We start from the raw sequence: 14,968 nt of genomic DNA, 5'->3' as shown, positions 1-14,968 counted from the left end.
ACATTTACTTACCCGGTCCTGTCGCGATCCCGCAGTGCATTGTCCAACGAGGATTCGGGTCCGGCGCGATTCACTAAAGTCATGCGTCCAATTTCCTGCAGGTGTCGCTTCCATGCCGAGGTCCGCCGGAGTTCACCTTCTTCTTCCCGGTGCATGCGAGTGTGTGATCTTGCAACACATTTAGTTTTTTAAATTCCACCGTTTTTCCGAATCCGTCAGGTTGTCCGATGGCCACGCCCCCCCATTTCTGTCGCGTGCAAGCCGGCGCCAATGCGCCACAATCCGATTGTGTGCGCCAAAAACCCGGGGCAATTCGGCGCAAAATGGGGGCCAGAAGTTCAGACAATTGAGAACTAATCTTTTTTTCATGAGCTCTTTGGTAGTTGAAGAGGGTGGGACAATTTATGTTCTATGAAATTGATGAAGCTGGTGTACATATATTTTTTTATTTTATATATTTCATGCGTAGGTGTACTGCAGCTTAAGCCATTTCATCTCAGTAGAGCTAAAATTTCCCAGCCCTGCCCTACTGCGCAACTTTCAGAAAATCTCCTAGCAAATAAGTACAGGCAGTCCCTCCAACTTAAAGGGTTATTCTTATCTGAACATTCACATTCAATTTTACCGCACTCTGGTAACAATGGGCAGACATTGAGGGGCCCGACCAACTGGATACAGTGTTCATTTATACAGGACGGCCGTGGGACATGTAGTTACTCCAAGCCATAAGCAACACTTATTTTTTGATTTGTGCTATCTCTCCAGTAGAGGTGGTCTTATGCAAGGACAACAATCTTGATATTAAGGGACCATGTTACTTAATTAATTGAAAATGATCATCACACACATACTTTATTTTAATAACATCCTATTTAAGAAATATATGTACATGGCATGATGTCCAGATGAGAATACCCCTTTAAGGACCCATGACTTACAGATGAGTCCTAGTTACAGCCGAACCTCTGGATGCTAATAATAATTCATTTTAAGAACAAATGTACAGAAAATAACATGTATGTAACCCAGGGACTGGCTGCAGCCCAATAAACCCAGTACGCTCATATGGTGTGTGGCATACAGCATTTGAGTGGGAAGCTGACCATGGCACAATATATTATTATTATTCTGACACTTATAACCCAATCAAACTAGGTTTTATATATACTTGAGTGTAAACCTAGTTTTTCAGCACAAAAAATGTGCTGAAAAACCCAAACTCAGCTTATACTCAAGTCCATAAAAAAAAAAAAAAAACTCACCTCCCCCCAGGTCTTCTGTTCAATCCGTCCACAGCAGGTCCGTGCAACGTCACAGGCTCGGATGTCAGCCGTCGCTGCAATAGTATTGCGTGTGCCTGCAGCCGGCGCACACTCTGATGTCAGTGCACGGACCTGCTGTTGCCGGACGGATCGCACAGAAGACAGAGGGTGCCAGAAAGGTGAGTTATTGGGGGTCATTTACTAAGGGCCCGATTCGCGTTTTCCCGACGTGTTACCCGAATATTTCCGATTTGCGTCGATTTTCCCTGTATTGCCCCGGGTTTTTGGCGCACGCTATCGGGTTGTGGCGCATCCGCGGCGGCATGCACGCAACGGAAATCGGGGGGCGTGACCCAACGATAACCCCACGGATTCGGAGAAACCGCCGCATTTTTTAAAAAAAAAGTGTCGCGGGACACGCGCTTACCTTCACTCAGCCCGGCTCGGCGTTCCGATGCTCTTCAGCGCAGCAGCGACACCTGGTGGACATCGGAGGAACTTCCTTAGTGAATTGCCAAAAGACCCGAATCCACCGCAGAGAACGTGCTGCTGGATCGGGAATGGGCCGGGTAAGTAAATCTGCCCCATTAACTTTCTTTTTTTATGGGGTTGGCTGTATACTGAACTAACTAAAATAAAAGTGCTGTTATCTGTGTTGTCTCTATATTTTTCAGAAAATACCACTTCAAACTACTTTACTTCCTTTAGCCTACAAGCCTTATCACAGAGACATAATGCAGAACGCTTCTGTCTCACAAAATCATTAATCCCTCTAGCTTTATCTGAAGAAGACCTTCTACCACTTAAACATGCCGCAGTATATATGTACTGAAATCATTTGTCCTGTTCTTTTAACTTAAAGGAGTCCTATTACAATGGAATTTACTCCTAAATTTTCAGAGTAATGTTAATTGAAAGGGTGAACAGTGAATATTTTTGTGATGATGTACCTCTTTCACCTCTATTCGGCTATTTACATCCTTACTATCCAAAGCCTAACAGTGGAGTAAATGGGAGGGATCCAGTGGCTTGACACTTGATGAGTACAACTTAACAGTATATATATATATATATATATATATATATATATATATATAACTCCCTGCTCAGCAGTCAATCTCACCTTAGTATAAGGTGTGTAAATACTTAACAGCTAGCTTCTAACTAAAACCAGTGGTTCATTGCTGATGTTGGACCCCTATAATTCCCTGTATATGTGCACAATAGAGTTGCTGCTCTTTCCTTTCAGAGCTCCAAAGCATTGTTACAGTTGCAAGGCCATGTAATGTATTAATGGGTTTTCTCTGTGTATGCTCCAGAGGGGCTATATACTAATAAAATGCTGTGCCTGATGGATGAAATCTATGCCGGCTTCTCCATCAGGACAAAGTTCTCAAATTCGTCCAGCTTCTCATAACTGAGTATACTGGGCTTTCAGAACAATCCGAACATTCAGCTTACAACACTGTATATCACTAAGTTAAGAATGCAGAGGTCTCCAATATCAGAGCCATGACCCAATCGTGGGCCATAGAGCACTTAGGCATTAACAGCAGAGTGACCAGGCCTAGAGAAAGTAGCGCTGCCCACAGCTGGCACCTCCAGTTTGAATGCTATGTAGCCCATGTACAATATATATCAGTACATGGCTATATAGTGACAAACATTCTGATGGAAAATGAATGTTTCTATTTTTTTATAGAATAATTTTATATTCAACATGAATCCATGGTTGCAACAACCTGATGAATTTAATGAGTTGTACAGATTTAGTCTTTACTAACTGACATACCACTTCTAAATGCTAATATATGTGTTGACCTTTTTGTAGACTACTAACTGTGATTGCAGACAATCAACATTATTGGAGCATCATGAAGTGTTCATAGAAAAAGCATATTAGCCTATAACTCCTTCAGCAAACAAAATTGAGGTGTTTATGATGATTCTTAAAGGTTGGGCTTGATGGACTTGCGTCTTTTTCCAAGCTTATATACTATGATACTATTATAAATATAGAAACTGAAAGCTGTATTTGTAGGTAGTGCCAGTTTTTCTTTATTTTACAACTTGCACTTTGTTGTTGTAGGTTGACAACCCACCATTAAAGCTAGACAACCGCTACAATATCTTCCTTGTGTTAGTGCTCCTCACAGTGCACCATCCGTGAGGCAAGGTGAGAATTTTTTGTTTGGCGGCACTTCTTCCAGCCTGTAGGGCGGTTTGCAGGGGGATGCAGCCATCTCCGGCGTAGTATTCAAGACTAAAACTGGCTATAGCAGCATTTGGAGGCACAAAAACTATTGCACAAAAACTATTAGAAGAAGCAAAGATTAGATGAAGGACAAAGGTTTGCCTACTGTGCTGGTGAACTTTATAACAGATCATATGCAGTGGTCTTCATTCTTATAGTAGGAGCTTGACTGCTTCCCTTCTGTCCTTCTTCCTCCCTGTTTCCTGCTTCAGAGAACAAACATGTGCAAGGTTTTGCAGGTTTATTTTTTACTGTGGTGCATGACAGTCGAGTTATTGAAAAAGATGGGGATGATAAGGTCTTCTGCAGCTTCGGTGCTCAGGACACTGTTGGTGGGAAGAATGCAAATAACTTTTCCAAGGTGTTACATGGAAAACAATACCTCCTTTTCATACCTTGAAAGGCTGCCCCCTTAACTCTAAGTATGACCTACAAGAAGTCTAAAAACATGATGTGGAATTAAGCCAAACCAGTATATCTATTCCATAAGGAACAGACTCCCAACTGTAGACAGCACTGTTTCGACCGGTTGGGTCTCCTCAGTACAGCGTAGGTCACTGATTTGGCTGTGTGAGAGGCTATTGACTAGGGTCAGACAGTAGGTGCTCTCCTTTAGGTTGCAGATTAAGGCCACCTTAAAGGCGTGTGGAGACTTAAAGCCATAGATGCTCCACGAGGGAATTTTGGGAAGAATGCAAATAAGCAATCTCTCCTTAAGGAGAACACCTACTGTCTGACCCCTGGACAGGAAGGGGCAAGTCCTTTTAGGCCGAAGCTCCTGACAGAGGAGCAGCTCTTGGAATCTAGCTCCTGACACAGGAGCATCTCTTGGAACCCAGCTCTCCTAGAGAGTGTCTGTGCACCTCTAGCACAAGACACACTGAGAGAAGGAGAGTTAGTGTGTAGTACACCTTAGAACTAGAGTGCTACACCTTAGAGAGTGCTACACATAGAACTAACACCCTGTACAAAGCTGCAGCTTCCAGTATTGGACACAGCTACCTCTCAGCCTGCATCTACTCCCAGGCTGGTGAATTAACTCCTGAGGATCACTCTCCATGACCACTGCAGTAATCCAGAATATCCAACAATCCAGCATCTGTAACAAGACCGTTTGGCCCGTTGCCTACAGTTGTTCCAATAAAGAACCCCAAGTTATTTTTCACAATGTTGCCTCCGTTTAATCCCTGGATACGGCTGTTTCACCATCACAGGCTCCCCATCCATTACCCAGGGACATATCTTACAGACACTAAGGGGCTGCCCCAGGGAGAACCAGTACATCAGCCTCTCCCTCCATATTTCTTGCACACACCACCTGCTGGAGACCTGCCAGGCTGTAGGACAGCCCTCCGGTCCCCATACCAAGCACCGTGACACTAGCGTGGCTAGGCCGCAACCGCCAGCCACTCCATTATTCTGGGCCCCAGCTGCCTCCAGGCCCCAGGAAAAGGCTAGGCCCCTTTGGGGGATGTTGCAGAAGTATTATTTAACAACTATATTTGGATAGTAATATTTGTGTTCTTTAAAGGGGTATTCTTTTCTGGGCATTCACATTCAGTTTCATTAATCTGCCATATATAAACATTTCTTCAATTAGATGTTATTAAAAAAAATGTTATTGTGTGAAGATAATTTCTCATAAATGTATTCATATGGCCCCTTAGAAACCATACTGTGTCCTTGGATACGGCCACCTCATATACAAAAAACAAAAAGTTTATTACATAGGAACATCCAATTGAAGAAATGTTTACAGATGGCAAATGAATTCAATTAAATGTGAATGCCCAGATGGGAAAACCCCTTTAAGTAGTGGGACATCTCTATTGTTGTCTGCAAAGTCTCTAGTGCTGAGAGAAAAATGCTTTGCTATTTTTCCATCCATGAATATTTGAATAAAAATAATAAAAAAGTCATATAGGTCCCAAATTGATATAAATTAAAATGTTAGCGCATACCTTAAAAAATGACACCTTACATAGGTTCGTAACCCCAAAGTGTGAAAAATGTATTGGCCTCTAAGTCATCTGTCACACAACCCATAACTGAAAACACCCAGTCCAAAAGCCAAATGAAATCACACAGCTTTCCGCAGAACACAGACCCAGCTCAGCTAAGGGAATCAACTTCGCAAGACGGCTGTCAGATACCCTGTTTCCCTGAATTTCATGCTGTATTTCTTGTGACTCCATTTCTATTAGAATCATTGGCCCCAATCTTCCTTAAATGACCCCTTCTTATCCTGGTAGCTCCTGGTATCACATTTGAAGCACAACAGCAAGTGATTTACTTCCATGAATTCTTCTCCATGGCACAACCTTCTACAGCATCTAAAAGATTTCCTAATACTAATGTATGATGTGGGGGGAGCTGCTGCAATGACTGCCGCTAGGTCTTATTTTCAGGGGAGACCTTATATTTATAAGCCTGAACAAAATTGTACTAGGTCTTATTTTAGGGGGATGTCTTATTTTAGGGGAAACAGGGTAGCTGCAGCAGAGAAACGCTGGGCATGCTTAACAAGTTCAGAACTCTGCAGCCACAAGCTATTTAGAGGGTTCTGACATATTAACATATATTTGTCAGAGAAAGATGCCCATGATTTAAAAGATGTACAGCACACAAAATATTTCTTCTGACCAGATACAATTGCATGGAAAAGAGCTGCCTACTTTACTGTTCCATACAGGCAAAAAAAACAAACCCTGACAAATCTCACACATGGCTCTTTTAACTTCCATCAGGTGAATGAAAATAAAGTAAAGCAATTAAAATATTTATTTAAAAATGAACAGGTGAAGTGGGAGTGTAGGAGTGGCCGCTGCTCCCCGCTCCATAGAGTGGCTGAGCTGCAAAAACGGCAAGAAATAGGACCTGTTTTTTTCTGCACGGTGCCCATGCATGATGGACCTATAAACAGCCACCATATACAGTTGTGTGCATAAGGCCTAAAGTTGGTGGAAAGATAGACACAGAAAAGCTAACAGCCATAGAAGGAGAAGCAGTCACAGACTGTGATGACAAAGCAGAGAATCCTGGGCGACAGAGCCGCAGTGGGCCCCTTTGCATTGAACTTACGTGGCAGTATTTGATAAATGTGCCCCATTCTCTTAAAAGTGATACTTTGCTCTGGCTGACAACTTGCAAGCAGCTCACTATAAGTTCTAGTATGTGAATGGGTTGTTTTTTGGCCGCAAGCTTCTTTTATGATATTTTTGAAATAATGGAGAAACTTGCTGTCAATACTTTTCAGACGTCCCAAATTTGTAAAGCTTGTCCATAAAAGACATTGCTAGCAAAATAAGCTTGTTTCAGCCCAAAAGGGAATGGGTCTTGATCAAGTGGGTGTTCTTGAGAAGTCACAGGACCTGGGCTTTAATCTCCAGATTTTTGCCTACATAGAGTTATTATACGGCTGTGGACATCATGAAAATAATGTCATGACAGTTTTCATTGGAGAGTAGTGGAGATTTTCTCCCTCACTGTATTCTAAAGTAAATGGGAAGTTAAGAATCTTAAGACAAAGATGCACATTTACTAAAATATTAAAACCGTTGTTTTGCTTCATTATGTACTCTGAATTTCAATTACCCTTTGCTTCAGGATGAAACCTAGATTTCAAACATTTTTTACCATGAATTATTCTTTCTCTTGTGTTCACTGTCAACCCTGCTGAGTAATGCACTTTGTATGAGCGGCAAGGAGCAGTGGAGGAAGGGTAACTCTTCTGTCTAGCTCAAAGAAGCAATCGTCACCTCCATTATTCAATTTGTATGTTTAAAAAACAGGTCTTCAACCTATCAAATAGAACATAGTTCTGAATATGCTAAACATATGGTTGCTATAAGTTGTCATAGGTTGCCATGTCAATAGGAATATGCAATTTAACACTTGCCTACTCCTTTACTTGCTGCAAATGCATCACTCTTCTAATTGTTGCATGATAATAACATTAATTATGCCTGAAAATCACTTATGTTGGACAACACCAGGGCAGGCATAGCAAGGGCCTATCACCAAGTAAAAGTCCTTTGGATGAAGCCTGAAGCTGTCCAGCCTCTGGGTGTTTCTGTTCAGCAGAGGTCCCCAAACTTTTTACATAGGGGGCCATTCACTGTCCCTCTCAGACCGCTGGAGGGCCGGATAAATAGCGGTACATGTAACCGCATCCGTAATACACTTGGCCCCCCTCAATTAATTATTTAATATACTGCACCCCCTTGTGAACTATTTTATATGTTGGCCCAATAAATTAACTGGGTCAGTTAATTATTAAATATATTGGGACCCCTCTCTATTAATTGTTGAATATCCTGCCCCCCAATAATTACTAGACTGTCCCTCATAATTAATTATTTCCTATGCCCCCACCATTAATTATTTCCTATGCTGCTCCCCACCATTAATTATTTCCTATGCTGCCCCCCACCATTCAGTATTTCCTATGCTGCTCCCCACCATTAAGTATTTCCTATGCTGCCCCCCGCACCATTAATTATTTCATATGCTGCCCCCCACCATTAATTATTTCCTATGCTGCCCCCCCACCATTAATTATTTCCTATGCTCCCCCCACCATTGGTTATTTTTTATGCCCCCACCCCCCACCATTAGTTACTTTCTATGATAAAGCAGTGACATTTATTCTTACACTGTGCCTGTGACTTATATTTGTTGTCTATGGCCTTCTTTCTTCTAAAATCAACTTTTAAAATGATTTTTATGAACCAGAAGAATTCTAGGATGTTCCCATAGCCCCTCCGTGTTGCAGCTTCACAGGCTGTTACACTGTGTCCCCTCCCCCTGCTCCCTCAGCATTTCCCCCCTTGTTCTGCCTGATGTAATCTCACTGCAGCAGAGGAGTTTCAGCACATGGTGGGAGGGAAAGTTCTCCTTGCACAGTGTAAACTACAGCATAGAGGGGCTCTGATAACGCCCCCAGAGTTGTTCTGGTTCATTAATATATTTGTAAAAGTGGATAACAAATAAAAGAAGATTACCACAGTAACAGTGCCTGGATCTACGAGTAAGTGTCCCTGGTTTATCATGATGGATAATACAACCATGGCCTTACCTTGTTAAGTTCGGTATGAAACATCACTTCTATTCATTTCTCTACAGGGATGCCAATTGACTGGTATCTTTCAACACAGTTGATATGTTCCCTAGTCACAGCGCTTAGGGCTTTGGTTAAGACAATATTTGAAATCCAATGTTGTTTTTGTAACTAGTCTTGTAGCTTGATAGACTTAAAGAGGCTGCCTGCTGGGTTGCACAGCTTGCCGCAGATGTTTTCTAGCTCTGATGAGAAATAATCATATCATTAAAATATTCATCTGCTCTGTTAACTTCTTAAAAATTCTTATTTATTTATTTCTACGTTAAAAAATGATGTGCTGTGTATTTCCATAAATAGAAAGAAAAACATTTAGTGTTTATGTCTCAGGGTTTACAATAAAAATGTTATATTTGTTTGCTAAGCTTTTGGGATTTAACCATGCTTCTCCAAAAATAAGAAAGGGACTTATTTTTAGGGGATGTCTTATTTTTTATCAACATTAATTCAAACATAAACATTTCATCTTGTCCTGGAACATCAGAATAATTCTCCAAACCTTGAATTCCACTTTGAATGTTTGTAAATTATTGCTTTTAAAATAATTGGCCACAATTTCTCTTGTCTAGCAATAGCACTTTTCTTAAATATGCACCTCTTCCATTTAGCCTGCTTGTGGTACAGTGTGTCTGTCAGCCCCCTCTTCCCTGAAGCTCCCTCCTCTTCCTTTTCCATGCTGCCTTCAGCAGATAAGCTGGAGGGGGCACATTTCAAACACCTATAACTTTCACACACTGTAACTTTAACAGTGCATATCTCTTGTTCTGTGGCACCTAGAAACACAGTCATTGTGAGAAATTTAAGTAAAACCATCAAAACTGTGTTTCTAAGCCATACAGATATAGCTGTTTGAAGTGTACCATCCTGTAACTAGGCATTATTTTTTGAGGTAGGTCTTATTTTGGAGGAAAATAGGTAATAACACCTTGTATTTCGGCACATTTACTTACAGGGACACTGGAGTTCACTGAAAGTTCATTGTCCGTGCATAATGCTGAGTGCAACTATTCACTAAGGACGTGCACCTTAAATCATGAATGTGTTGTTTTCCCGCTCAGATCCATCTTTTTTGTGGTGGCATTTTAAACATAGGGCTTGCGACACAATTTAAAAGTTAAATACCAGTCTCGGTCTGAATCAGTTGGACCGTCCAACGGAACACACCATAATTTGTGTTGCATGGAAGCCAGCCAGCTACGCCAAAAAAAGGGCCGGGGGCGCCACAATCCCAGTACAGACACTTATTAAATACCTTTAGCCCAAAAAAAACTACTGTCCAACAAAAGTGATAACCAGTGCTACATCTGTATGTCTCAGTATGCCAGCTACATTGATTTATTCTGAAACCTTATTAGGAGGAAAAGCTACTTCTTTGATCACAAATACATCATGGGTAGAGATGGGTGAATGGATTCGAACAAGTGGAATTCGTATCAAATTTCAGGGAAAATTCGATTCGTCACGAAACAGAAGTTTACGGTGATTTGTGGGAACAAAGTCCCCCCCCCCCTATTTTAGCTAAATGGGCGTGAGCACAACGTGTTACATGGGGCAGAGAACTCTGGGAAGGAGAAAGGAACACCCTAGATGACAAGTGCAGACCTGTAAGTCAGCGACCGGCAGACTTATGTCATGTCACACAGACCTATAAAAACAGGTAGCCATTTGCAATCTCATTTCACACTGCATGTGTTGGCTGTAGCATCCAGCTGCTTGTACTGTACTGTGCTGTAGCAAATTCTGCTCCAATCCCAGGGTGTCCATTATGGGGGATCTGTATACCCCAAATAGCAGTACTTTTTTGTTGCTGAAGTGAATAGGAAGAAATCTGTGTAAAATCCACATTGTTTATGGAGTGATTTCTGCTCCAATCCCAGGGTGTCCATTTTGGGGGATCTGTATACCGCAAATTTTAATATTTTTTGTTGCTAAAGTTGCGAGCAAGAAATACGTGTCAAATCCAAATAGTTTATAGAGTGCTTTCTGCTCCTGTCCCAGGGTGACCGTTTTGGGGAATCTGTTTATCCCAAACAGCAGGTTTTTTTTGTGGCTGAAGTGAATAGGAAGAAATTTGTGTAAAATCCACATAGTTTCTGGAGATATTCCTGCTCCTATCCCAGGGTGTCTGTTTTGGGGATCTGTATATCCCAAATTGCTGTTCTGTGTTCTTGCTGAAGTGAATAGGAAGAAATTTGTGTAAAATCCACATAGTTTCTGTAGTGATTTCTGCTCCTATCCCAGGGTGTCCGTTTTTGGGGATCTGTTTACCCCAAATTTAAATATTTTTTGTTGCTAAAGTTGAGAGAAAGAAATCTGTGTCAAATGCATGCAGTTTCTGGAGTGCTTTCTGCTCCTATCCCAGGGTGTCCATTTTGGGGGATCTGTATACCCCAAATAGCAGTTCTTTTTTGTTGCTGAAGTGAATAGGAAGAAATCTGTGTAAAATCCACATAGTTTATGGAGGGATTTCTGCTCTTACCAGCGCTCCCTGGAGCCAGCACCTCATAGCTCCCACACTCTTCTCTTTGACCCAGGCTTAGACGATGGCGGCAATGGCACCTGGGTCGTACAAAGGACGTAGGCAGCAGTAACATCGCTGCCTGTGTCCAGTGATCAGTCTAAGGGACACTCAGCAGCTATCACTGAAATACCTGTTTTTTAACGTGATTCGTCATGATTCGATTACGGTCGGATTACATTTTTTTCAAAAACAAATCGCGTCGAACCGAATTTCAATAAATTTGCCCATCTCTAGTCATGGGTAAAGGTATGCAAATAAATTGTATTCTACAAGGAAGAAAGCCACTAGCAATAGGTGGAACTAGTGAGACAATTTTCTTCTGGTAGAGACCAAGTTTGCATGACTGACTTTCTAAAATAGATGAGAGGAAGGATTTGAGAGATACATTTGCCCCATGAGATCTAATGATAGCTGGTAGACCGCTACTTCTTGCCATTTAATCCAGGCATGAAAAGCCAACAGCCCAAATGGCTTAGTTTACAAGAAAAACACTGAACATAGTAACTGCGATAAGATTGAAGAGCGCAGTCAAGCTTTAATTTTTCCTTGAAGGTACACTTTAATAATGAGCCATTATATTTCTATGCAACACTTATCATTGATCTTGTGAGTCTAGGATCTTTATTCCTCTTTTATACGATGAATAATAGAATAAACAGTCAGGTCTGATAGAGCATGAGATAGGAGGAACAACCACTGTGCTAAAAGTCAGCATTGTATTAAAAAGTCAATATCTAATAGCTGATTAGACAATGTTTGTTTGAAAACAGAAAACAATAATTATAACAAAACATTTTAGAAATTACCTCTATGGAATTGTTATTATATTGTGAAGAATTAGAAATGTATCTGATCTTTATTAATGGTTTTCATTATTTTTGCAGCAACATGTTAATTTGACTTTTAAAGGGGTATTCCCACAAAGACAGGATTTTTAAATATACAGTACTCAGGATAACAAAATAACACATTCTCTAATTCACTGTTATTAACAAAAATACAGCAATTCCAACCTGTTTCTAGACTTGACCGTAAATCTTATGATTTTTATGGTCGGGTAAGACAGAGTTCTTCATGAATTTCTTCTGCTGTCTGCTGGATGCAGTGTGCTCTCTGCCCCTCATCCTCCATCACAAGATGAGCTCATACATTCACAGACACTTCCTGCCAGGAAGCAGCGTGCACAGACTTACTCTACAAGCTACAAATAAGATATATTTTTATAGCAGGGGAAGGAGAAATGTAGCAGGGCTACATGTCATGGATCTCACCATCTCTGATCTCCCATCTGTTTATGTGTAGATAACCTTGCACCCTGATAATCTAACCACATTTTCAGCAGAGAGGAGTCATGAAATTGTCTGCTTAGAGAGTTCCTGCTCACAATCTGGAATCGTACACTTGGTGGTCAGTGGTGGTTCCAAATTAATATAGATTAAAACGTTGTCTTGTTCCTCAAAATATTACACCTTAGACAGGTTCGTTTACTGAAGTATGAAAAAGTTATTACCTTCAGCAAAGATTTTTTTGTACAAAACATGTACATTTTTTAAAATCTAGTAAAACTTAAAAAACCTAAATAAATAAACCGACCTGAAGAATTAACTAAGGTTGTCATTTGGCCCGCACAGTGAAGGACATAAAAACAGAATTCACAATAAAATGCTGCAAATCTGTCCATTTCATTTCATTTGGGATTCTTTTCCCAGCTTTACACAAATAAACAAGACGGCCTGCTACAATTTCGTGGGGGGAAATGCTGCGGGTGTAAACAAAAACTAGGTTGCACCTTACAAAGTACTAAGTTAGCACCTCTGAGGACGCATCCTAAGATGAAACCAGGGATGCGTTAGGTGCGAAGTAAATTATTACAGCATATAGGTTACTGCCCATCACCAGTGCCGCTTATGTTATGTTTTGTCTAAAGCAACAAACAAATTGTGTTGCATGTTAGACCATTTGTGGCTCGCACACAGGGACAGTGTATTAATAAAACACTATCAAATACTGCACCGCTGTAGGACCAGAATACTAGTCCAACTTGCTGGCCAACGCCTGAACAAAGTATATGTTGAACAAGACTAGTCTGATATAATTTTAAATTAATTCTAATAAAGATTAATCACATTTTAAACGTTCTAGTCAGGCAGAAATTTGATTTACACAAATAAACAAGTTATGGCTTTTTAAAGGTGAGGAATAAAAGACAGAAATACAAAATTAGAAAAAAAGTCGCTTAACGGTTAAATCAGTCACAGTTTCTGCTTTCTCACTCTTCTTGGCCCTGGCCTTCATCGATCCTCACAAGTGACAATTCTCCATCAGGTACAAAATCTTATGACAACTTCTTCCAGTCATGCTGAAGACAATAATTTTAACCAAGAAATGACTTAAGAAAGGATTGAACCAGTAGATAATCTAATGTAAATATGGCATTCAATAAAAATATGACAAAATTACAAAGGGTATCTAAAAAAACTTTCTATTGTCACATAATCTAGAAGTAAAGGGCAATAACAAAGGAGCTCATAAGAAATCTGCATACTTATTTAATGAAGCCAAAGGAATAAATCCCAGTATTGGATTTTCTGGATTCTCCTTTCTGGTGGACACAAAACCATTGCGCATATTGTCACTCTTTCATCTGGGAGAGATAGAAACTCTTTTTCTAGATCCTTATAAGAATCAGTTATAATTAAAAAGTGACTTTCATTCTGATTTTCAGATATTCTTTATGACATCCGGAATACCATTGTTTTGATTTTTTTTTAGCTGATGAGCACCATTGTGGTGGGAGTTTCTATCACATTGGACTACTACTGTACATTGTAATTTTCACTTCAGCTCCAGTTCCAACACGTTGCCGGTGCAAATTTTAAATGGACAGTAATATAAGAGTTTTAAGTCATGGGAGATAGAGAAGATTCTTGGAGACCGTGCTTGGAGATCAACAAACTCCAACTTCAGGCATGACGAAGGCTCGATTCCCGAGCCGAAACGCATTGCAATACACCACTAAAAATGTCTTCAAATGAGCGTTTTTGGAGAAGTTTTCGTATACGAGCTCTGGTGAGATCCATCACTTCAGATACAACTTTTGGGTTTTTCTACTGCAAGTGATGGGAGTAATTTAGACATAATGCTGACCCTTGAACAGAACTATTAACTTGAGCTTCCTATTAAACAATTGTAGAGAGGAGTGGACTTGAGTTCCAGTAAATGAAACTTTTTATGGAAAATCTTTATATCCTACAGAAAATTATGTGGTTTGCATATCTACAGCATGGGTTTTACCAGGTCCACTATTTCATCAATCATTGCCTCAGCAGAAGCCACCTACAGTTTCATACTGCAGTGTTTTCTGTTCTAGTTAATATTCAGTTATGTTTATCATAAGTGTCAGGATTAAGAAATATGTTTATCATAAGTGTCAGGATTAAGAAATAAATGTGTATGGTATACTATTGGGAACATGTAATTTCATTTTCCACACGACTGGAAAAAATTGAAGGCATGTATAATACACAGTGAGACAGTTAAACTAGTCCTATCCATACCTACTTTGGCAGGGTAGCTGCCTAAATTGTCTATCCCACACCAGAAAATGCTGGGTGGAAAAGTGAAGTTTGGGAATGTTGTGTCTTACTGATCCTTAAACGGGCATATCCATGAACACAAAATTCTTAAATATACTCTGGATAACAAAATAACAAATTCTCTAATTTACTGTTGGTGTTTATATTTTGGTTGTCTCTGGATACAACCAAAAGGGGATGGCCCAGAGGCACAAAATAACTACAGACAGAGGCACT

General features: G+C 40.4%; 1 protein-coding gene across 7 annotated transcripts in view; it reads left to right on the top strand.

Annotated features, from left to right (window-relative positions):
- Window positions 1-14,968, top strand: part of TMEM150C (transmembrane protein 150C) — a 138,964-nt gene that overhangs the window by 43,096 nt on the left and 80,900 nt on the right. For 2 of the 7 annotated variants that reach the window (XM_072114718.1, XM_072114726.1), the window contains exon 2: window positions 3,352-3,438. The exons of the other annotated variants lie outside the window; for them this stretch is intronic. The gene's annotated coding sequence lies outside the window, so the exon portion shown is untranslated. The remainder of the gene's footprint in view (window positions 1-3,351; window positions 3,439-14,968) is intronic. 7 annotated transcript variants of the gene reach the window in all.

Source organism: Engystomops pustulosus, chromosome 1, assembly GCF_040894005.1.
Source record: "Engystomops pustulosus chromosome 1, aEngPut4.maternal, whole genome shotgun sequence".
Lineage (NCBI taxonomy): Eukaryota > Metazoa > Chordata > Amphibia > Anura > Leptodactylidae > Engystomops > Engystomops pustulosus.
Note: the sequence above shows the minus strand (reverse complement) of the source record. Positions and strands in the feature narration are given on the sequence as shown.